At 45.7% G+C, this 25484-nt stretch overlaps 1 protein-coding gene across 3 annotated transcripts in view; it reads right to left on the bottom strand.

The window, feature by feature from the left end:
• LOC144767615 (putative methyltransferase DDB_G0268948) overlaps positions 1–25082 on the bottom strand; it is a 460480-nt gene extending 435398 nt beyond the window's left edge. Inside the window, exon 1 of one of the 3 annotated variants that reach the window (XM_078651018.1) lies at positions 24951–25082. The gene's annotated coding sequence lies outside the window, so the exon portion shown is untranslated. The remainder of the gene's footprint in view (positions 1–24950) is intronic. The other 2 variants (XM_078651019.1, XM_078651017.1) reach the window with 2 other exon arrangements.
• Between the last annotated feature and the right edge of the window lie 402 nt (positions 25083–25484).

The raw sequence follows: 25484 nt of genomic DNA, 5'->3' as shown, positions 1-25484 counted from the left end.
TAAACATTTAGGACTGTGTAGGGGGCATGGAGAAGCTGAATCTTCTGTAAATGTCAAAATTGTTGTATACAGTGCTCAACTTCTGTGTACTCTTTGATATGCTAGACTCCATCTGCACAATGAGATACCTAAGCAAAGGAAACACAGGTGATGTGATTGTGAAATGAGGAAAAGAAATTCCACATTTTTCAATTACATCACCTGTGTTTCCTAACTTTACGAATGACATTGTGCAGATGAGGTTTAGGCCTGTCCACAGACACAGAAGAGGTCTGGCCTTTGTTCAAGAGTGAAGTGGACATGACTCACTTCATTGGTAGGCCTGCACATGTATTATCTCCTCTGTACTCTTCAACAAGCCTAAATTTCATCTGCAACCCTGAGTAGGCCTCACCTCAAACAAACCTCTGGATAGGCCACACCTTATCGTCATCCTGAATCAATCATTTAAAATGTTAGGGACAGATTTATGATAGCCGTGTGCCTCTTTTGCGCCACTGTGCGTCACTTTTGTGACGCAGCGGCGGTGCAAAAGATTTTCTATGTGGCGACATATTTACAACTTGATGTATCTAGGCAGATGTGTCATGCTGTAAAGTCCTATGCCACATCAAACCGATGCAGCAGTGATGCAAAAGATGCACCATGTTGCAAGACAGGCCTCACTTCATCTCCAACAAGATACCGTCAGTTTAAACTGTAAACATTTAGGACTGTGTAGGGGGCATGGAGAAGCTGAATCTTCTGTAAATGTCAAAATTGTTGTATACAGTGCTCACCTTCTGTGTACTCTTTGATATGCTAGACTGCATCTGCACAATGAGATACCTAAGCAAAGGAAACACAGGTGATGTGATTGTGAAATGAGGAAAAGAAATTCAACATTTTTCAATTACATCACCTGTGTTTCCTAACTTTACGAATCACATTGTGCAGATGAGGTTTAGGCCTGTCCACGGACACAGAAGAGGTCTGGCCTTTGTTCAAGAGTGAAGTGGACATGACTTACTTCATTGGTAGGCCTGCACATGTATTATCTCCTCTGTACTCTTCAACAAGCTTAAATTTCATCTGCAACCCTGAGTAGGCCTCACCTCAAACAAACCTCTGAATAGGCCACACCTTATCGTAGTCCTGAATCAATCATTTAAAATGTTAGGGACAGATTTATGATAGCCGTGTGCCTCTTTTGCGCCACTGTGCGTCACTTTTGTGACGCAGCGGCGGTGCAAAAGATTTGCTATGTGGCGACATATTTACAACTTGATGCATCTAGGCAGATGTGTCATGCTGTAAAGTCCTGTGCCACATGAAACCGATGCAGCAGTGATGCAAAAGATGCACCATGTTGCAAGACAGGCCTCACTTCATCTCCAACAAGATACCGTCAGTTTAAACTGTAAACATTTTGGACTGTGTAGGGGGCATGGAGAAGCTGAATCTTCTTTAAATGTCAAAATTGTTGTATACAGTGCTCAACTTCTGTGTACTCTTTGATATGCTAGACTCCATCTGCACAATGAGATACCTAAGCAAAGGAAACACAGGTGATGTGATTGTGAAATGAGGAAAAGAAATTCCACATTTTTCAATTACATCACCTGTGTTTCCTAACTTTACGAATGACATTGTGCAGATGAGGTTTAGGCCTGTCCACAGACACAGAAGAGGTCTGGCCTTTGTTCAAGAGTGAAGTGGACATGACTCACTTCATTGGTAGGCCTGCACTTGTATTATCTCCTCTGTACTCTTCAACAAGCCTAAATTTCATCTGCAACCCTGAGTAGGCCTCACCTCAAACAATCCTCTGGATAGCCCACACCTTATCGTCATCCTGAATCAATCATTTAAAATGTTAGGGACAGATTTATGATAGGTGTGTGCCCTGAATCAATAATTTAAAATGTTAGGGACAGATTTATGATAGCCGTGTGCCTCTTTTGCGCCACTGTGCGTCACTTTTGTGACGCAGCGGCGGTGCAAAAGATTTGCTATGTGGCGACATATTTACAACTTGATGCATCTAGGCAGATGTGTCATGCTATAAAGTCCTGTGCCACATGAAACCGATGCAGCAGTGATGCAAAAGATGCACCATGTTGCAAGACAGGCCTCACTTCATCTCCAACAAGATACCGTCAGTTTAAACTGTAAACATTTAGGACTGTGTAGGGGGCATGGAGAAGCTGAATCTTCTGTAAATGTCAAAATTGTTGTTTACAGTGCTCAACATCTGTGTACTCTTTGATATGCTAGACTCCATCTGCACAATGAGATACCTAAGCAAAGGAAACACAGGTGATGTGATTGTGAAATGAGGAAAAGAAATTCCACATTTTTCAATTACATCACCTGTGTTTCCTAACTTTACGAATGACATTGTGCAGATGAGGTTTAGGCCTGTCCACAGACACAGAAGAGGTCTGGCCTTTGTTCAAGAGTGAAGTGGACATGATTCACTTCATTGGTAGGCCTGCACATGTATTATCTCCTCTGTACTCTTCAACAAGCCTAAATTTCATCTGCAACCCTGAGTAGGCCTCACCTCAAACAAACCTCTGGATAGGCCACACCTTATCGTCATCCTGAATCAATCATTTAAAATGTTAGGGACAGATTTATGATAGGTGTGTGCCTCTTTTGCGCCGCTGTGCGTCACTTTTGTGACGCAGCGGCGGTGCAAAAGATTTGCTATGTTGCGACATATTTACAACTTGATGCATCTAGGCAGATGTGTCATGCTGTAAAGTCCTGTGCCACATGAAACCAATGCAGCAGTGATGCAAAAGATGCACCATGTTGCAAGACAGGCCTCACTTCATCTCCAACAACATACCGTCCGTTTAAACTGTAAACATTTAGGACTGTGTAGGGGGCATGGAGAAGCTGAATCTTCTGTAAATGTCAAAATTGTTGTATACAGTGCTCAACTTCTGTGTACTCTTTGATATGCTAGACTCCATCTGCACAATGAGATACCTAAGCAAAGGAAACACAGGTGATGTGATTGTGAAATGAGGAAAAGAAATTCCACATTTTTCAATTACATCACCTGTGTTTCCTAACTTTACGAATCACATTGTGCAGATGAGGTTTAGGCCTGTTCACGGACACAGAAGAGGTCTGACCTTTGTTCAAGATTGCAGTGGACATGACTCACTTCATTGGTAGGCCTGCACATGTATTATCTCCTCTGTATTCTTCAACAAGCCTAAATTTCATCTGCAACCCTGAGTAGGCCTCACCTCAAACAAACCTCTGGATAGGCCACACCTTATCGTCATCCTGAATCAATCATTTAAAATGTTAGGGACAGATTTATGATAGCCGTGTGCCTCTTTTGCGCCGCTGTGCGTCACTTTTGTGACGCAGCGGCGGCGCAAAAGATGCGCTATGTTGCGACATATTTACAACTTGATGCATCTAGGCAGATGTGTCATTCTGTAAAGTCCTGTGCCACATGAAACCTGCGTCAGGTTTCATATAGGCGTTTTGTTGCAGGGTGGGCATTCATTTGCATGAAAGCCCTGTAAAACTAGCACAGTGAAATTTAGAAGATTTCACTGAGTCAGCTTTATAGCATTGCTGAATCAAATCCTTACGCCTGTTTGAAACAGGCATAGGGAGTGATGCACCATGCAATGTGTGGCTTGCTCCTGTGCATTGCAGTAGACATGTCGCGCTTACGACGTGATTCCTGCAATGTGCTGTTTTTGTGGCACAGATGCGTGACGCATCTGTGCTGTTTTTGCTCAATGGTGCTCCACATTGTAAATGCGGCACACCATGGGTGGCAGAGCAGCGGTGCACGTTAACTGGTGCATCCCTGGGGATGCGCCAGTTAACATAAATCTGCCCCTTTACATTTAAGTATGAGCAGGGGACACAGAGTCGGTGAGGCTTATCCAAGGTTAAGAAGAGATGAGTCCTGTTCACTGAAAACTTGGACATAGGCCTCACCTCCTCAGCATCGCTGGACATGGCTAAATAATAGCTGCAAAATGTTACTCTTGTTAAACAATTTTACTATTATAGTCTCTGAGATTTGTCTCTTACTCTGCAACATCTCATTGTTGTTCTCTTTCTTTAAAGATAACGACAACATCAACCATGAGTGATAATGAGCAATCCGTTGATCTCGATCTTATCATTGAACTTGTCATTGAAACGTCAGTGGAAGTAGATCCCTTGGATTATTTAAATCCTGAGGATGATGAAGAACATGATGAGGATGCCGATTTGTCAGAATTGTATGACATAGGGTGGGAAGCTGACCTGCTTGAGCCTATGGAACTATAAACATTTATTTTTAAAAGTTACTGGAAATGAAAAGTAAAAATGTAAACCGTTTCATTTAAAATTAAACACAACTTCAAAAACAGGTTGTGTGTAGTGTCTTTAATAAAATAGTCAAATATGCTCATAAAACTAGTTCAGATTCACATATAAAACAGCACAGGTCAAATGTAGAAGCATTCCATTTCTTTGCTACTATTTGTGACTACTAAATTTGCCAATGCACTAAAAATTATTCTATGTAAAAATGACAAGTAGTGTGTTAAATTTTTGACGACTGTTATTGATTTATTGTTTGCTAATAGTGGTTAATAAAATTTTTAATTATATTTTACCACAGATTCAACTGCAGATCATTTCAAAAGGACATAATGCCATCTAAAGAACGAAACCGAAAGGCTACAAAACGTCAAAGACAGCAGCTTAATAAATTCTTGCAGCAGTCCTCTACAATAAAAACTCGTCAAGTCACCAAGAAAGCTCCGGGTAAGACAACGAAATCATTCATAAGAAACATTTGTAGAAAAAAAAAGTAGTACTACAGAAAATGTTTTAGTCCAGAAAAAGAGAAGCAATTTAAACGGAAAGGAAAGGCCAATCAAAAATGTTACTGCTAGAGCAGGAGATAACTCTGTGCATGGTAGTAGAAGGAAAAATCAGTTTAGGGACATTCGTAGACGAATGTTCCGCAACAGGATAATTGGCAATTTGTTAAAAAATATTAAGAAAGGTCAACAGAAAGTGGTTTTTTATAAGAGAAAAAAAGAAAGTTGAGAAAGTTATTGATCAGGCATTTGAAATTAAGCGAAAGTTATTTATTTTGATAATCAATAGAATTAGGACGCTAAACAAGGCAATTTATGATTTCAAAAGAAATAGTAGATGGAAGAGAACAGTTAATCGTAGTAATTTTTGTGAAGTTTTTTCAGGAGAATGGATGCATAGTTCAAGTTGTGAGGCATGTTTTAATGAGGAGAGTTATTTCCAGGATAATGATTTGGTGCATGCAGTTGACACCAGTGGTCGAGCTTATGAGGTGAAAGATGGTTGTCCAGTTGAAAAAGAAAAACTTGTGACAACAGAGGCAGAAGAGGTGTTCGGTAATGAGGTTTTAGGAAGACGTCCTAAGGGACCAGTGTATATCTGGAAGTGTAGTAGTATTTGCAGTGTGCGACAGGATTCCATCAATTTGCTTTGTGATTTTGTACGGACATTTAATAAGAAAAGTTTAAAACAGAAAATGAAGTTGTTGCAAGAATTAGATCCTTGCAGAGTGAGAGAAGTGACAGGTTTGCATGGTCATTCACTGGCTTGTCTTTCCAGGAGAGTATGCCAGAGTGTTTTTCATCATTTCAGGATGCTAGCAGTGCATCATAATAAAGTGAGGAAATTAGTTAGAATGTTTTATTATGCTAAGAGTCCAGCAATTATGCTTAAACAATTATGCACTGCTCTTTTGCATGGTTCTGAAATAGATGTGAAGAATATTTGTGAAGAAATTGAGTTTTGTTACTTTGCAAGTAAAGAGGAGAATGTTGAAATTGACCCAGAAGAAGAGGGTAATGTGGAAGATAGTGTACAGGTTTCCAGTACAGATAATTTTCAGAAGGAAATTGCCACGTTTCAGGTGAAATCAAGTGAGAGGCCTAATTTCACTTGTGTGTGTTGTCGATGCACTTATTATAAGAAGCAGACTAAGTTAGTGGATTTATATGCGAAAAGTGAAAGGGAAAATAATAATGAATGGAAGGATTTCGCAACATACTTGATGGTAGAAAATTGTTTTGATTTGGGATTGGATCAACGTGTGTGTACTTATTGTTGTAACAAATTAAATCAAAACCGGATGCCTGCTAGAGCGGTTCATAATAATCTGGAATTGGTTGAGATTCCTTCTGAATTGAAGGATTTAAATACTTATGAATCTATTTTGATTCAAAGTATCCATCCCTTTCAGGCTATTGTAAGAATGGAGCCAAAGACAGGGAAATTGCCTCCATCAGATTTACAGAGAGGATTAAAGGGAAGAGTTGTTTATTTGCCTCTAGATTTGAAGAAAAACATTAATACAATTGGAGTAGAAAAAGTGGAAGAGGAACCTCTGGTTATCTTAGTTAATGGGGTTCCGACAAAGAGTAAGAAAATAGTGGATGTTAGGAAAGTCAAAAAGGCAACATTGTATTTGAAAAAAAACAATAAGTACTATAAGAATGTATATGTTGCAGAAGAGGAAGTAAGTGAAGAAGAGGATAGCGATTTGTGTGCTGGTCAAATTGAGAAAGTAGAACCCTCTAAAAGTGAAGAAATATATGAACATTATAGTGTTCATCCTTTGCATTCCAACGAAGTCATGGGGAATGCTATTGAGTTGTTTCAAATGAAACAAGCCAAAGGGAGTCCCATTAGTGTTTGGGAGGAAAGTTTGGAAGCTCGGTGTTTCCCACAGCTATTTCCAACAGGTCAAGGAGGAAGATATGATGAGCGACCTCATCAAATTCCTGCTTCTGAATACCGGACTTTACGATTGTATGCAGAAGATCCTAGGTTTCGACAATGCATTCCCTATTTGTTTCATCTCCTGTTTGAAAGCGATCTGTCTGGACTGTCATATGCAGTGAACCACATCTTGAAAAGTGGTATACAGATGCAAAACATCTCGGCAAGTGACTTTATGGATAAAGTCAATGTGCAAGACAGTATTTTGGATTCTCACCTGATTAATCTCATGGCGTGTCAGCGTGGTACTAATGAGTACTGGTACCGTCGTCATGGTGATTTAAAATGTATGCTGAGGAACTTAGGAACTCCCACATGGTTCCTCACTCCCGAGTATGGCTGGGAAGACTTACTTGAATTTCTACGAGAGGCAAATGGAAACATTGAAAATATCGAATTCAAGACACCCGGAGAACTGTGCTCTTTGGATCCAGTGAATGTATGCAGGTACTTCAATCATAGATTTGAAGCTATGATGTCTTTCATCATGAACAAGAAAAATCCACCTCTTGGAGAGGTGTTGGATTTCTTCTGGAGAAAGGAGTACCAAGCAAGAGGTGCTCCTCATATACATATGCTGCTGTGGATCAAGGATGCACCTAAATTTGGAACAGATCCAGAAGACTTAGTGATGAGTTTCATAGAACAGTATTCTACATGTGCTGTTCCAAACGCAAAGGAAGACAAAAGCCTAAGAGAACAAGTTTTACGCTTTCAAAGCCATTGTTGTGGAAAGTACTGTCGTCGTAAATTCAGAAACAAGGACAAGTTCTACACCAAATGTCGTTTCGCCTTTCCACGACCGGTGATTTCTAAAGGAAGAGTGAACAGTTTGATGTCTTCGCTGCGACATAATGTGATGAAGAAATCACCTAAAAACACATACAATTTGAAAAGGAACGAAGAGTCCAAGTACATCAACGACTACAACCCAGTGATTTTGTCCATGTGGAATGCTAACATGGATATACAGTTTGTGGCTGATAACTGTATGGCTGTGGCTCGGTATGTGACATCTTACATCACCAAAAAAGAAAAGACAGAATTGAAGGATATGTGGGAGGACATTTCCCATGAAAAGAGCCTCAGTAAGAAGTTGTACAGTTTCAGTCTGAAGATTTTGTCACATCGAGAAATCGGAGCTTACGAATGTTCTGACCGGTTGTCTTCAGCAAGTCTCTATGCCAAATCCAGGAGTATCGTTTGGGCGAGTCTTGGTCTTGCTGCAACGCGTAATCGAGTTCTGAAACCTGTGCGGGAAATTGAGTATTTGGCGGAAAAGGAGCCAAACAGTACCGATATTTTGAAGACCAACATGTTGGATACATATTATCCAAATAGAAGCAGTCACCTCGAGAATGTTTGTCTGTATGAGGTTCTACAAAATTACATATTCAAGAGGAACATCAAAGAAGATATTGATAAAGGAGTGTATGCTGTAATTGGAAGTGAGGGATGTCTGGTCAAGCAAAGAAAATGCCACTTGGTAAACCATCGAAAATTGAGTGGCGAATCTCCTGAAAGAAAAGAGTTTTTCTATTTAGCACTTTTGCAACTTTTCAAGCCTTGGCGTGCAGAAGAGGAACTGCTTGGAGATTTCCTCTGTTACGAAGACTCTTTCAATGCCGCCAAGGAGACCATAGAATGTCCTGTTTTTCCCAAATATCTAGAAATGTTGAATGCGGAAATCGAGCAGGAAGCAACGATTGCAGCCGAGATTGCTAGAGACAGTTCTCAGGACAGTCAGAGTTCTGTTTCATTGAGTCCGGATCCCCTAGGAGGACCAGTTATCGAAAATGAAGCTGCCACTGCCATGATTGAAGTGGAAAGAGCCATGGCACATGCTCAGGAGGATGCGGTTAACTTAGAAGACTTGGAAAGACAACCCAACGTTGAGCAGAGGAAAATATATGACGAAGTTACCAACCAAATTGATCATGGATTAAGTCATGAGAAGAAAGAGTGCTCATGTACGTCGTTGAAGCCTGTCCGACTGTACGTGAGTGGAGAAGCGGGTACTAGAAAAAGTTTCTTCATTAAAGCAATTTTATGTTATTTGCAGAAAAGGACTGAGTCATCGCTGTCTTGTGTTGTCACCGCTCCAACTGGACTGGCAGCACATAACATTAAAGGTATTACTTTGCATCGTCTACTGATGCTGCCAGTGGAGCATGATAACAAATTACAATACCACAAGTTATCTGGAGATGCTTGTTGTGAAGTTTCAAGAGTCTTGAGGAAAAGGAAACTTCTTATCAGTGACGAAGTAAGCATGGTTTCCAATGTCATGCTTGCCTTTGTGCATTTGAGAATGCAAGAAGTTCTCAAAACAGAGTATGATGTGTTATTTGGTGGCAAACACATCATTGTTTTCGGTGATCTTCTGCAGCTGACACCAGTGAAAGGACAACCTGTGTTCAAAATGCTCACGCATGAAGATACCAGGAAGTGCCTAGGGAGCATTGGCAACGTCGATATATGGTTAAACTTCAATTATGTTGAACTGCGTGAAAATATGCGTCAGGCGAAGGATGAAGATTACAAGAATATTCTACAAGATGTTAGAATCGGAAAAGTGACCGAGCATGGGAAAGAAGCTTTACATGCACGATTACTGTCAAATTTGTATCCAGAACAAGACGTTGTGCCTGAGAATATTTTTCAGAAAATTACTGAGAAGAAATCTGGAATATGTTTGATGCCAACTCTTGCAGAATGTGCCATCTTCAACAACAAAATGTTGCATTTAGAAAACCAAGAGATTGTGAAACTGGAAGCTATTGACAGAGTAGAGCATATGGGATCAACAATTATTTTGTCTGAGAATTTGAAATCAAAATTGGATTCATTAGAGAAGACTATATCTAAAACTGCAGGTTTTGAAAAGACTCTGAATGTGTGCTTAAATTGCCGTATAATTTTAAGAAGGAATTTACCTGTTGAAAGAGGTCTGGTAAATGGATCAATGGGTAATGTTGTTGATTTTGTGAAATACAGAAATAGAGATGGAATTGAATTTTTAAAAATTAAATTTGATGGCATTGAGGAAGTACAGCTAATTGGTCGTTGCTCTGCTAGGTTTTTGCTTGTAAAAGACTTATATGTTCGCCGTAAGCAGTTTCCTGTTTGCTTGGCATATGCGGTGACAATCCATAAATCGCAAGGTTTAAGTGTAGACAGTGCATTGGTGAATATTGGCAGTTCTGTGTTCAAGGAGGGTATGGCATATGTGGCATTGTCACGAGTCAGAACTTTATCGGGATTGTACTTGATTGAGTGTGATGTCACAAACAGTTGTGCGGATCTAGATTGTGTTAAGGAATACAATAGGTTAAGAAGAGAGTATGCGCCACATTTGCCTCAATATCCTTTGTTTGAGAAACGTGTGGTAGGCCGTAAACGAAGAAATGTGACCAATAGTAGGGAGGTTGTAGCAAAAAGACGAAAAAGTCGATGAACCTGAAATTATAAGCAGAAAAAAAATGGATTCTGTTGAAGATGTTGTTGGTTTTCAATTTGAAAACAGTTCTGGTGTCAACTGCTATGCTAATGTAGTGGTTAATGTTGTCTTTTCTCTAGAAACTTTAAAACAACAGATTGTGATCAATTCGGATCAAAGTTTTTGCTGCTTGCTGAATTCTGTGTTAGAGAAATGTAGCACTGATAGAACAAAAATAGAAAGTGTGCCTGAAATTCGAAATCTGTTAGACAAGTGTTCAGGTCAAACGCAATTCTCTCGAAATATTCAGCAAGATTGTCAGGAGTTTTTAATGTATATGTTTGATGTATTGCTAGATGAAGGTGTAGATGTAGATCACCTGTTTGGGCTTTCTTATCAATGGCAGCATGACTGCGAGAACTGTAGGATATCAAGTACTACTAGTGTAGACTCAGAAAGATTTATATATTTACCTTTGCCAGACAGTAAATCAGTGTCCTTTAATAAGCTAGTAAAAGCAGCTGATCACAACATGGAGTGTAGCCAATGTAAGTATGAAATGTTGTCCACATTATTTATACGAACATATGGCCAGTATGTCATTTTAATGTTCCAACGATGTAGACCTGATGGAACAAAATTGACAACTTTAATTAAAAATTTTGTGGTTTCGCAGTTGTCAATATCAGGAAGGACTTTTGTAACTGCAGCAATTATATATCATGACGGTCCTTCAACAACATCAGGACATTATACAGCTTATTTGAAGTCTAGAAACGGCTGGTCATTCTGCAATGATTCTGTTTTAACTTTTTAAAAAAATTGCCTTTTGACCTTAAAAGTTCTTACCTGGTGTTTTTACAACCAACATTTTAGGGAAAGAATCTCGGGATTCGCTCTGAGGAATTTCAAGAGGTTCTAATGGCTCCTACACTATTTGGCCTTGAGGATAAGTGTAGTACAGAGTCAAATTTTTTTTTTGAGTTTTAAGTAGTTACTGAAAAAAAAAGGTTTTCTTACAGAAAGTGGTGGGCACGGATTAGTTAAAGGACAACAGAGTATTTCCCAAAGCAAACGGTGTTCTTACCATAACACTTGATGTCATGGAAAAATAACTGCACTTTGAATGAGTTCAGAAAAACTGTTTCTTTTAATAAGCTAATTCAAGCAGCCAATCAAAACATGGAGTAGAGGTAATGTAAGTCTGCAATGCTGTCGACATATTTTGAACAAACTTTTGGTTATAATGTCATTTAAAAATTCCAACTATATAAACCTGATGAAAATAAGTTTTCAACTTTAATTAAAAATGTTGTGGCTACACAGTTGTTGATTTTAGGAAGAGCATTTCTAACTGCAGCTATTATATGACATGATGGTCCTTTGACAACATCCACTGTGATCAAGAGAATTAAATAATTGTAGTAGTCATAGAGGTAGTGTAATGTGCCTCATAGTAAGCAGTATCAGTGTCATAGGAAATGTGGAACATGAGTGAGCAAGAAGGGTGAGATATTACTAGTACAGGATTGTGAAAGTGATCTTGAACGTTTTCTTTCTGAAAGTTGCGGAAATACAAAATGACGGGATTTGCTTAGAAGAATTCCAAGAGTTATAAATGGCTCTTACACGATTTGGCCTTGTGGAAAAGTGCGGTAGAGAGCGAGAAGTCATTTATTGTATGTAACATATTTGTCAAAACGATGGAGCTTTTCTTTCAGAAAGTGGCGGGCTGAAAATAATAACAGCACACCAGAGTGTAAGCTGTTCATAGGATATCCTTCGACGTCATGGAAAGTAAGTTACTTTTCAGGAGTTCTGATTTCTGATTGGTTATGTTATATGGGTTTTTTAAACACAATCATTTTGATTGTGTTTTTTTTTCCCCGCTGTTATATGATGAATACCTGGTGCCAAGATGGCCCCTTCATGCTTTCTCATACTAATGCACATTCTGCAGCTTGTACTAAAACTCATGTGTTTAGCCTAACCATTAATGGTATAGTTAAAATAATGTAATGGAGTTAGAGTAGAGATAGTGGTTATTTGGGGGATTGGGGGCTACCTAGAATGGGCATACTAATGCCCCCCCAAAAATAGCCACAGTATATTTAGCACCCTTTTGGGCATATCGGGGCAACGCCCCACGATTTCCCCCGTCCAGGGTAGCAGAAAGCTCACTAGGCAGTGACTTTTTTGTCACTATGTGATAACTTGTGGATTTTGGGCCCTAGCGCAGTCGACAAATAGAGAAACCTAGAAAGCCAGAGTAATCACTGGCGCCTAGTGGGCTCTCTGTTGCCCCCGGGGACAGATCGAGGGGCTACTGCCCCTTCTGCTCCTGAGGTGGTCAGACATACTGTGGCATTTTTTTGGGGGGTGAGGGCATCGGCAAACCAATTCAGGGGTGGGCAGCCCCCACTCCTGAATTTTGAAAAATACCTATATTCCCTTATGTCTTGTGGGCTTTCTGCCCACCATGGGGGGGGCAGATATGGGGTTATTGCCCCCATTTGCTTCCCGGCGGGTGGCAGAAAGGCTGTGGCAATTTTTTTCAGGGTGGGGGCATAGGCATGCCCATTCTGGGCAACCCCCACCCCTACTTAGAAAAAAAAAATAATAATCATTGGGGACTAGTGGGCTTTCTGCCCCCTCGGAGGGATATCAGGGGCTGCTGCCCCCATCTGCCCCTGGGGGGGCAGAAAGACTGTTGCATTTTATTGGGGGTTGGTAGCATTAGCATGATCATCTTGGGCAGCCCCAACCCCAAAATGAAATTTAAAAAATAACCCTGGCCTCTAGTGGGCTTTCTGCCCCCCCTGGGGGGGTCAGTTTGGGGATACTGCCCTATCTGCCCCTCGGGGGCAGAACGACTGACATTTTGCTGAGAGGTATTGGCCTGCCCATCTTGGGCAGCGCCCATTCCTAAATACAACAACAATAAAAACCCTGGTGTCCAGTGGGCTTTCTGCCCCTTCAGGGGGGCAGGAAGACTGCAATTTTGTGGGGTGGGTATGGGGGCATAGGCATGCCCATATTAGGCAGCCCCCACCCATAATTATAATGAGGAAAATAATCCCTGGTATCTAGTGGGCGTCCTATCCCGTGGCACAGATTGGGGGCTTCTGCCCCATCTGCCCCCAGGGGGGGCAGAAAGACTAAATTTTCCCAATTCTGTATGGGGGTATTTCCCAAGGGGCTGCTGCCCCTCCCTGGTGTCTAGTGTGTGGATCCCTGCTTGGGGATCTCACTCCTGGGGCAATCTCCAAGCAGGAATTCACTAGGGAGGGGTACCATTCGAAAGGGGAGATTCTCTCCTTCCCAATAATACCTCTTCTGACTTCCCCATGAGCACATTGAAATTGAAACTGAAAGGGGGGGGGTGATGGAGGAAATTCCTCCAGTGCCTGCACCAGAGGGATTTCCACTGTCATTCGCAAGGACAGCTGGGAGTCATCCTGTGCATACGAGCACCATCGGTGCAGGACGGCTCCCGGCCATCCTGCACATTTAATGGATTAACTTGAGGTTTTCTTGATGCTGAACAGCCGGCACCATCACGTATTGCAAACATGGGACTGCCCTGTGTATTACTTCCTTCAATACCGGAATGAATGTCCATGACAGAAATATTTATTTCAGCTTAGCAAATCTGTGGTCACTGGGGGATCTATTTCTGTGACTTTGCCAGGATCTGGCTAGCTCATAATCCAATCCAATCCAATCAGAAATTTGTATAGCGCGCTACTCACCCAGAGAGTCTCAAGGCGCTTAAGGGGGAGGGGTTCGCTATTGATCAAACAGCCAGGTTTTGAGTTGTTTTCTAAAGGAGAGGTGGTCCTGGGTAGGTTGGTGGGTAGGGAGTTCCAGGTCTTCGCCGCCAGGTAAGAGAAGGATCTTCCTCCCATGGTGGCTCTTCGGATGCGTGGAATCGTGGCGAGGGCCTGATTGGATGATCGCAGTTGGCGGGAGGGAGTGTAAAAGGTTAGGCGATTGTTGAGGTATTTGGGTCCTAGGTCGTGGAGGGCCTTGTGTGCGTGGGTGAGGAGACGGAACGTGATTCTCTTGCTGACGGGGAGCCAGTGAAGGTCTCTTATGTGTTCGGATATGTGACTTTGTTGATGTATGTCCAGGATGAGTCGAGCGGAGGCGTTCTGGATGCGTTGAAATCTTTTCTGCAGTTTGACTGTCGTTCCGGTGTAGAGGGTGTTACCGTAGTCCAGTCGGCTGGTGACAAGTGCTTGGGTGACCTTCTTCCTTGTTTCGATGGGAATCCATCTGAAGATCTTTCGGAGTATGCGTAGGATGTTAAAACATGATGATGAGACAGCGTTGACTTGTCTGGTCATCGAGAGGGAGGTGTCTAGGATGACGCCCAGGTTGCTAGCATGGTCCGTTGGTTTGGGTGCGCTGCCCAGGGCCGGGGGCCAACAGGAGTCATCCCAGGCAGAGGGGGATGATCCTAGGATGAGGACTTCTGTCTTGTCTGAGTTCAGTTTTAGGCGGCTGTTCTTCATCCACTCGGCTACTTCTTTCATCCCTTCATGTAGGCTGGTTCTGGCGGTGGTTGGGTCTTTGGTGAGGGAGAGGATTAGCTGAGTGTCGTCCGCGTAGGAGATGATGTTTAGGTTGTGTTGGTGTGCGATGGATGCGAGGGGGCTCATGTAGACGTTGAAGAGGGTGGGGCTGAGTGATGATCCTTGTGGTACGCCGCAGATGACTTCGGTGGCCTCTGATCTGAAAGGGGAGAGGCGGGCTCTCTGGGTTCTTCCGGCGAGGAACGAGATGATCCAATCCAATGCCTTATCTTGTATCCCGACGTTTCTGAGGCGTTGTACTAGGGTGCAGTGGCAAACCGTGTCGAACGCTGCGGAGAGGTCCAGGAGGATGAAGGACGCTATTTCCCCGTTGTCGAGTAGGGTTCGGATGTCGTCTGTGGCTGCGATGAGGGCGGTCTCGGTGCTGTGGTTGGCTTGGAAGCCGGACTGAGATGGGTCGAGGGAACCGTTAGACTCAAGGAAGTCTCCTGAGGCTGAGACGCTAGTGCTCGGTTGATTTCGAGTCTCCTGAGGCAAAATAGCCGGGAGTGTGCTTTTTTTAACTGGGATACTTGTGTAAATTGTGATTTTAAAACTTACTTTGACTCCCACTGCTATTTACATTTCGAGGGCGCCGTGCAGCGGATTTAGCGCTCACGTGACCCTCTCCCTCCGGCTTCCTCCACGCCTGGCCACGTCCACCTAGAGGCCACGCCCCCTTCCCGCCCTTCTTAAGCGCTGAGACGCTAGCGCTCGGTTGATTTCGAGTCTCCTGAGGCAAAATAGCCGGGAGTGTGCTTTTTTTAACTGGGATACTTGTGTAAATTGTGATTTTAAAACTTACCTTGACTCCCACTGCTATTTACATTTCGAGGGCGCCGTGCAGCGGATTTAGCGCTCACGTGACCCCCTCCCTCCGGCTTCCTCCACGCCTGGCCACGCCCACCTAGAGGCCACGCCCCCTTCCCGCCGTTCTTAAGCGCTGAGACGCTAGCGCTCGGTTGATTTCGAGTCTCCTGAGGCAAAATAGCCGGGAGTGTGCTTTTTTTAACTGGGATACTTGTGTAAATTGTGATTTTAAAACTTACCTTGACTCCCACTGCTATTTACATTTCGAGGGCGCCGTGCAGCGGATTTAGCGCTCACGTGACCCCCTCCCTCCGGCTTCCTCCACGCCTAGCCACGCCCACCTAGAGGCCACGCCCCCTTCCCGCCCTTCTTAAGCGCTGAGACGCTAGCGTTCGGTTGATTTCGAGTCTCCTGAGGCAAAATAGCCGGGAGTGTGCTTTTTTAACTGGGATACTTGTGTAAATTGTGATTTTAAAACTTACCTTGACTCCCACTGCTATTTACATTTCGAGGGCGCCGTACAGCGGATTTAGCGCTCACGTGACCCCCTCCCTCCGGCTTCCTCCACGCCTGGCCACGCCCACCTAGAGGCCACGCCCCCTTCCCGCCTTTAGATTTCCTATATCAATGTGCAATCCCAGAACGCGCAGCGGACGTTCGCAGCGGGCGCGCCGTTTGCGCGCCAAAGGCGCGCCTAAGGCAAGCCCGTCTGCGCCCGTCCGCGGCCGGACGGGTTCAGGGGCACGACCCCATGCCAAATTTACCTCATACTCTTCTGAGGAGCTTACCACCCTCCAAGGCCACTGGCCCCTCTCAGAAACTGTCCATAGGCACATTGCCTCATTAGGTCTTGTCTCCTCTTCCACTCCTACATCGCCGCCTTCCCGATCGATCCCTCCGCCACATGGCTCTTCCCCGCCTGACCCTCTCCCCCCTACTCCGTCGTTATCTGCTCTTTTACTCAACACCAGGTCAGCGGTCAAGCACCACCATGAGCTGTTTGTCCTGCTTGATACTGAGAAGCCTGACTTACTGCTCTTGACCGAAACCTGGTTCTGTGATTCTTCCCTTCCTGTTCTCCTGGCTACCCTCCCCCCTTCCTACGTTGCCCTACGTGCCGATCGTCCGGCAGGCAGGGCTGGTGGTGGTGTGGCGTTAATCGCTCGGTCAGAATTAAACTTTCAAACCCTTTCCTTTCCTCCCATCGCCCTCACTGAGTTCCTTGTAGTCCGTTCCCTATCCTTTTCTCCACCTATTACTTGTCTCCTAACGTATCGCCCACCCCAGTCTTCGTCTCTGTTCCTACCGGCATTTCAAGACCTGCTGGCCAATTTGGTGGTCAATTACGCCTCGGTCCTGGTGCTAGGGGATTTTAATTACTGGCCTTCGGATCCCTCTGAGTGCACTGCTTCGAAAGAGTTTACAGAATCTCTTTCTTCTTTGAACTTTGTTCCGCACATAACTGTCCCCACTCACTCTCACGGTCATTCACTTGGCCAGGTTTGGTCCCTCAATCTTCAAATATCCTCGGTGATTGTATCCCCCTGTTTTTGGTCCGACAATGCCCTTATTTCCTTTTCCATCTCTCACAACCGCGCATCCAAAGTCCCACACGCCAAAAATACCTGGGCGCGGTTTGGAACAGAGTCGATCTCCCTTCCTTGTCCTCCCTGCTTCGGAACTCCACTCCGACTCTCTCCGGTCTTTCTTCCAACTCTCAAGCCAACGACATTAATACCTGGCTGACTGGAGGTTGCGACTCAGTGGCTCCCCTGCGTCGCATTTCCATCCGGCGACCAAAGGACTCCAACAGGTGGTTTAACGACCACCTAAAAGAACTAAAACTGACCGCTACACAGGCAGAGAGACAGTGGAGGAAAAACTATTGCCCCTCATTAAAAACCCTCTATCTTAAATCACTTGCCGATTACAAAACTGCAATTCTCTCCGCCAAAACCACCTATTTTTCTACAAAAATAATGGCAGCTGAAAACAAATCTAGAGAAATATTCGGTATAGTGAACGACCTGGCCTATTCCGACAGAGCTTCCCCTCAAATCCCTCCATCCCAGTCACTATGCGACCAACTCAACATTTACTTCTTGGAGAAGATCGCTACCATCAAGGCTAATATCCCCCCCCCTCCATCTGTCTTTGTGGATCCCTCCCCTCCCACTGTTCGTTGTCATCTTACCTCTATCCCTCCCCTTACTGAGGCTAGATTCCGGGAGATACTCCCCAAAGTAAAGTCGGGTTCTCCGGCAGACATCTGTCCGGCTCGAATCCTGCAACATATCTAATCCTCCTGCCCTGAATCCCCCATTACTTTCCTCAACAACTCCCTTGCGCAGGGAGTAGTGACCCCAGCGCTCAAATCAGCCACTTTAGTGCCCATTTTAAAAAAGCCTGGCGCTGACCCGTCCATCTCAGCCAACTACCGCCCCATTTCCCTGCTGCCCTACCTGGGCAAGGTGCTGGAACGCCATGCCACCGCAGTTTTCAGCGCCCACGTAGAGGCTAATGGGGGATTGGCCCCCCGCCAGGCTGGCTTTCGCCCCAGGCACTCGACCGAATCAGTTGTGGTCTCGGTCTTGGATAACCTCAGGAAGGGTATGGACAATAACAATCATCAGGCGCTGGTACTCCTCGATCTCTCCGCCGCCTTTGACACGGTGGACCACACCATCTTACTGTCCCGTGTCAAGGCGGCTGGAATTGAGGGTTCAGCCCTGATTTGGCTTTCCTCCTTCCTGAGGGACCGCACTCAGGCGGTCCGGCTAGGAGACTTTACGACCACTCCACTTCCTGTCACTTGTGGTGTCCCCCAGGGCTCCTCTCTTTCTCCTTTATTATTCAACCTTTATATCTCTCCCCTTTCGCTCTTCAGCAGCTGGAGGTCGCCGTGTACAATTATGCCGACAACCTCCAGCTCATCTTTGACCTGTCCTCCTCTCCTCTCTCTGTCTCTAACTTTCAGTCTACCATGACCTTCATCAGGGACTGGATGAACCACAACCATCTTAAATTGAACCCGGACAAAACCGAGTTGGTTCTCACCGGTGGTTCGTCCAGTCCCTGGAACTCCTTCTTCTGGCCCTCCTCTCTTGGTCCCTCCCCCACTCCTTCAACCACAGTTAAAACACTGGGGGTTAAAATGAACAACCAGCTCACCCTCCATTCACAAATCAGCACTGTAGTCTCCTCCTGTTTCCTCACCCTCCGAACCATCCGCACTGTTTCCCGTTTCTTTTCCCCACAGGCACTCAAGTTGATCATGGCCGCACTGGTGATATCGCGGCTAGATTATGCCAATGCCATCTACAACGGCATTCCAGCATACAGCCTGCGGAGACTCCAGATGGTCCAGAACCAGGCGGCCCGGCTGGTCTATGGTCTCCCACGTTATCATCATTCCACACCCCTCCTCAGGGAGCTTCATTGGCTCCCTGTTAAGGAACGTTCCTTGTTCAAGACCGGCTGCATGGTCTTCCAGGCCCGTCAAGGCACTGCCCCCGTTTTCATCTCCTCGCTAATAAATGAATACGTCCTTACCAGAGAGCTTCGCTCTTCTTCCAAATCCCTCCTCCAAATCCCACGTTTCAAACGTAAAAAGTGGGGTGGAACTAACTTCTCTACCCTAGCCCCCACGTTCTGGAACTCCCTCCCTGATCACCTCCGCTCTGCCACTCATTATCTTTCCTTCCGTAAAGATCTAAAAACGTTTCTCTTCAAACAGGCCTTTTCCGTGTCATTTCCCCTCTTCTTTTCGACAGGTTTTATTCTGCCTCAGTTGTCGAACTCTCCACTAGCGCCAAGAAACCGTACGGTGCACGCTGCGCTTTATAAATGTTTTAAATTGGAAATTGGAAGGCGGTGAGCTGCTTGTTGACGGTCTTCTCTATGACTTTGGCGGGGAATGGGAGGAGCAAGATGGGGCGGTAGTTCTTAAGTTCGGTGGGGTCGGCTGAAGGTTTCTTCAGAAGGGCGCTGAGTTCGGCATGCTTCCAGCTCTCCGGGAAGGTAGCGGTGTTGAAGGAGCAGTTGATGATGTCCCGGAGTTGGGGTGCGATGGCGGAGTCGGCCTTGTTGAAGATGTGATGGGGGCATGGGTCGGTAGGTGATCCGGAGTGGATGGAGTTCATCATGCGGATGGTGTCTTCGGTGCTGATCGGGGTCCAGGCGCGGAGGGTGGCGGTGGGGGGTTTCGGTAGGGGCAGTGGTCTGGTCGCCGAAGCTGTTGTGTATGTCTGCGATCTTGCTGTGAAAGAACGAGGCGAGAGAGTCGCAGAGGTCTTGAGGGGGAGTGATGTCGTTGTTGCCGGCGCTGGGATTGGTGAGCTCTTTGATGATGCTGACGAGTTCCTTGCTGTTGTGGGCGTTGTTGTCTAGTCGATCCCTAAATGCTGACTTCTTGGTGGAGCGGATCAGCTGGTGGTGTTTGCGGGTGGTGTTCTTGAGGGCGGTCATGTTGTCTGTGGTTGGGTTTCTTTGCCAGGCTTTCTCGAGGGTGCGGCAGTTCTTTTTGGAGTTCTTGAGGTCGTCGTTGAACCAGGAGGATTTTTTGCTTCCTGGCTTGTTGGGATTGTTTTTCAGGGGTGCTAGGTCGTTAGCATAGTGGGTGATCCACTGTGCGAGATTGATGGCTGCTTCATTTGGGTCCGTTGATCTGGCGGGAGCGTTTTGATTCAGTGAAGTGGTGAGCTGGTCGGCGGTAATTTTGTTCCAGCTTCTGCGGGGGACCTGTTGCGGGAAGTGGTGAGTTGTGTTCTTTCTGAAGCTGAAGTGGACGCAGCTCTGGTCTGTCCAGTGGAGTCCGGTAGAGTGGCTGAAGGAGATGTGCTTGCTGGAGGAGAAGATTGGGTCGAGCGTGTGTCCGGCGTAGTGGGTGGGGGTGTTCACCAGTTGTTTGAGTCTGAGATTGGCGAGGTTGTCCCGCAGGGTGGTGGTGTTGTTGTCGTTGTAATTTTCCAGGTGGAAGTTGAGGTCCCCTAGGAGAATGTAGTCAACGGAGGGGAGGGCGTGTGGGCTGATAAAGTCAGTGATGTCTTCGCTGAATTGTGTGCGGGGTCCTGGGGGTCTGTAAATGAGGGTGCCTCTCAGTGTGGTCTTGGGGTCGGTGTGTATCTGGAAGTGAAGGTGTTTGGTGGCTGTGAGGGTGTCGTCGGAACTGGTCGAGATGCAGATGGTGTTCTTGTGGACGATTGCGATGCCTCCTCCTGTTTGGTTGATGCGGTCCCTTCGGATGATCTTGTATCCGTCCGGGATGGCTATGACGATGTTGGGCGCTGATGAGGCGTTCATCCAAGTTTCCGTGAGAAAGGCGACGTCCGGAGTTATGGTGTCGAGTAGGTTCCATAGTTCAATGGCATGTCTGTGGACCGAACGGGTGTTGAGCAGGATGCACTTCAGGTGGTTGTTGTTGGAGTTCTGTTTGGCATGTGCGGTTGTAGTGTGGGTCCTGATGCAGCAGAACTTGCAGGCTTGGCAGGTGAAGGGTCCCTGGGTGCGTCCTTGGGCGGCTCGGTGGCAATCGGGGAGTCGGCCGGTGTTGAGTGCAGTGAGGGTTGCGGCGTCATATGTTTTGCGGGAGGGATGGCCTCTCCGGGAGCCAGGGGGTCTAGCGCTGGGCACGGTCCAGGCGCGGACGGGCGCAGACGGGCTTACCTTTGGCACGCATAGGGCGCCCCTGCTCTGCGCGAACGCTGCGCGTTTGCCACTCTGTCATAAGTGGAGAGTGGAAGGGGCGGAGCGAGGGAGGAGCAGCTGGGAGGCGGGAGCGGGGTGGCGAGGTCCGGGGATGCTGGAGGGAATGGGGGTGGGGCCGCCGGGGAGCAGCGGCAGGGAGCGGGGAGGGTTAAGAAGCACAACAAATGGCACCAAAACAATGCAGGAGAGATCGGGGGCACAATCTGGCACAAATACAGGTTAATAAACAATATCGATACGATACCAGGCACAATTGCAGGCGAGATCGGGGGCACAAGTAAGGCACACCAAGGAGCGAGTGGAGCGACCGGTTCTGACGAGGTCAGGACCGTCACAGCTCTTCACCTCGCGCGACTTCCCTTATGTTTACCAGTGGGAGGGAGGAGCAGCTGGGAGGCGGGAGCGGGGTGGCCAGGTCCAGGGATGCTGGAGGGAACGGGGTGCGGCTGCCGGGGAGCAGCGGCAGGGAGCGGGGAGGGTTAAGAAGCACAACAAATGGCACCAAAACAATGCAGGCGAGATCGGGGGCACAATCTGGCACAAATACAGGTTAATAAACAATATCGATAAGATACCAGGCACAATTGCAGGCGAGATCGGGGGCACAAGTAAGGCACACCAAGGAGCGAGTGGAGCGACCGGTTCTGACCAGGTCAGGACGGTCAGAACCGGCATAAAGATCACACAGTGAGATAGGAACACCAGACATTAAGAATACTTGTCTGACATTGAGAAGTTCAAGGGTACTCAAACCAGGGAGCACCAAGATGAGTCATTCTACTCCCAAAAAGAGGTTAGGTGGTCATGATCTAGGGGAGATGGCACCTGGAGAAGCAGCAGACACAACTGACCCCGTATGAGCACAGAATTTCACTGTCACTAAAGTATAGTCAAATCTACCAAAAGGCCAGCAAGTGGACTTGGAGAGATTAGGCACAACACTGAGGAGACTCAATTATATAGCCAAGATTCCAGAGTCAACAACAATGAGCTGAGTCAAGTACTATATAGAGAAGCTGATGAGTGGCATCTTTGGTGAGGAAAAGCTATCCTCGGATTTACAGTAGAGCAAGCCCACTAAATGCTTTGACTTTGATTGGTTCCTGGGGCTCCACTTTTCCCCATCATTGCTAACTTCTTGAGTACAGAAAGTGGGAAAATTAAAAAAATGGTCCCAAACAAGAACATCTGACATGAAGGTTCTGATCTCTCCTCTGATTTCATACTATCAGTTCAAGAAGCACATAGTTAAGTCTCTCCAATCAAGAAAAAAATGAGAATCATAGATGCACGCTCTGCAGTGCTATTACCTGCTAGACTGTCTTTTCAACACAATGGCATGCCTCATTTTTCACTGACCCCGAAGAAGTGGAGAAATTGTTTCAGAAAACATACTTGAATGGCAATAAGGGTGCATGATATTAATGAAGTCCAGAGGAAATACATCACATTAGTGATATTGAGTATTAAAACAGTATAAATGCAGCTATGAATAGTTAATCCATAATTGGCAATGGCTCCCTTTCTTTTTTGAAATTATACTTTGTGCAAGTGAAGCTCACGCAAAAGCTGTCCCGGAGCAAGTGGATTTGGTATCAGGGGCCTGCCAATGGCTAGGGAGGGGGTCACAAGTCCCCCTCTCCATAAACATAACTACTGCCCCAGGTAATGGAGAGCCTGGGGCCTTCCGATTGTTTGAGGAGAGGTGCTGCATGCCCCCTCCCCATTAAAATAAATAAGGCCTCAGAGGTGGGGTCCCTGGGGAAATCTTTTGGCTAAGGGAAGGAGGCTGCATGCCTCCTCCTACAACATAAGGTTTGCGGTGATTCCCTCGGTCCAGGCCAGGGTGTTGCTAGATGGCAAGGCTCAGGACAAACAACAGCTCCCAGCCATCACAAGGAAAAGCAATGCCTTAATCGCTGCTTTCACCACCCTGCACCAGAAATTGAAAGGCCAAACACTAGATCCTCTCCTGAATAGTCATGGGAGCGAAACTCCTGCCAGCTTTCACCCTAAGGCAGTAAAACGCCCTTTTCAGACGTGATTCAGCACTCTTGGTCAAACTCCAAAACACAAGTTTAACCTTATGTGTTAAACCTAGCCTCGAGTTCCTCTCCGAGTCAAATCTGACTGAAATTCAGTGTAATCAGTAGTGCGGCAGGAGCCAATTGTCAAATGGTCATTTAAAATAAAATACAAAGAGCTCAATTATTGAAATAACATCCTGTGGTCTGAAAATGCCAACTCGAGCTGCAGCAAGCACAGAAACAGCCTTTGAGAACATGTGGGTCAATCCTTAGTCAACTCGCACCAAGGGAACCTCTGGGCCTCACCACTGTCATGCAATGCCTTAAAAAACTAGTTAACTCTGTATTGGCCTCAATTTCTCTTCTACATGAAAAAGAAGAGCTCACAAAAAGAAGCCATGCATGGATGGTCATAAATGACTATTCGAAACTAAGGCAAGCATCCTACCTAGCCTGCACATTTCCGCTTCATCCGGAGCTTAATCTGCAGCGGTGTTGCCTGGGCTATCAACCACTCTAGCTACAAACCTCCATGGTTGTACTCCAGCAACAGAGCCTGATGTGCGGTTGTAGTGTGGGTCCTGATGCAGCAGAACTTGCAGGCTTGGCAGGTGAAGGGTCCATGGGTACGTCCTGGGGCGGCTCGGTGGCAATCGGGGAGTCGGCCGGTGTTGAGTGCAGTGAGGGTTGCGGCGTCGTATGTTTTGGGGGAGGGATGGCCTCTGCGGGAGCCAGGGGGTCTAGCGCTGGGCGCGGTCCAACCTGCATCTGCACCAAAATGTCGGAGGAGAGGAGGGACCACCTCAAACCTTCATTTGAACAGAAACTCCTGTAATGAATGTAATTTATTTCTCTGGGGCAAAGCCGGTCTTCAGCTCTTAACATAAGTATCATTGGATTTGTCAGACACCTTGGCCAGGCTACTAGTCGGAGTGGAAACATTAACATCATAACCGCGGGCTATCCTGGCACACTGGGTGGGGTTCCAGACTGCACACAGCACTTTTTAAAGCAGCTACATTTGCACGTTGATCTACTGCCCATGAGCTTTTTCGAACAAATCTGAATATAATCTACTCTTCAAGCAGCTCAGTGAACCATGGAACAGCCGGATCTCAGTTTTTAATATAATTTTTCGCAGAACAATCAGTCCTGCCCCCCAAATTTAATAGCCCATGTAATTTCGAATGAAATTCTTAAAGAAGTAAACTGTTATAAATATTTGGGCCCACCATCTATCAATATTGTAGCATAGAAAATAATTTTCCTGACACATAAGTAAGGCTTTGCAGCCACATGATAATGAGATGTATGGAGTATAGCTTTTAATGAGCTTCATTTAACACACTTCTCGAATGACCCACATCACTCTGTAGAGGGAGGTGTAATGGTGGTATTGGAATAATTAATCACCTTGATTTATATCCTCTGTATTTTCAAACTTTACAACACCAAATATCGTAAATTCCCATGTAAATTATTTGATAAAACAGTCAAATTCCAAATGATATTCTCTGCTGTCCATTGCCCTACAGTTTAAATACAGCTGCACCGTTCATACTTGTAGAGCAGGAAACGAATGAGAAAAGTACAACTCACTGCTGCAGTGGGTTTGTCTTCCTGCTTGACCAGCAGCCGCTGCAGTGGTGGATGGAAAGCGAGTGATGATGATGAAGGCAGCTCCTTAGTGCTCAGAGAGCTCCCCGCGTGCAAAGCGCTAGAGTCTGTCTGAAGGAAGGCACTGCGTCTGGGAGGGTGCAGACAGGGTCTGTAATAAAAGCAGTAGATGTGGTTTGCATGGCAACTATGAAGGCAGAAACGGTTAAACAGGCTAGTGCTTGTTTAGAAAATTATGCAACAGGATGTGAAAAACGAACGTTTTTTATGAGTTTGCAAAGAACAGTTTCTCACCTCTTGGAACAAACAGACACACTCATCAGGTCATCTCAGGTCAGGTCACAGTAGTAAATCAGGCGGTGGCTAAGATTGGGAGAAGACAATGTTCACATTTTTCGAAAGGACAAATGATCTTCCAACACTCTGAGGATGAGGGGGAGAGCCTTCCCTGCTTGGGCGGTGCAGCTGGAAAATTGCCAGCTTCCTGCACTGAACGTCTTAATCTTGAAAACTCCT

Source organism: Lissotriton helveticus, chromosome 7, assembly GCF_964261635.1.
Source record: "Lissotriton helveticus chromosome 7, aLisHel1.1, whole genome shotgun sequence".
NCBI lineage: Eukaryota > Metazoa > Chordata > Amphibia > Caudata > Salamandridae > Lissotriton > Lissotriton helveticus.
Note: the sequence above shows the minus strand (reverse complement) of the source record. Positions and strands in the feature narration are given on the sequence as shown.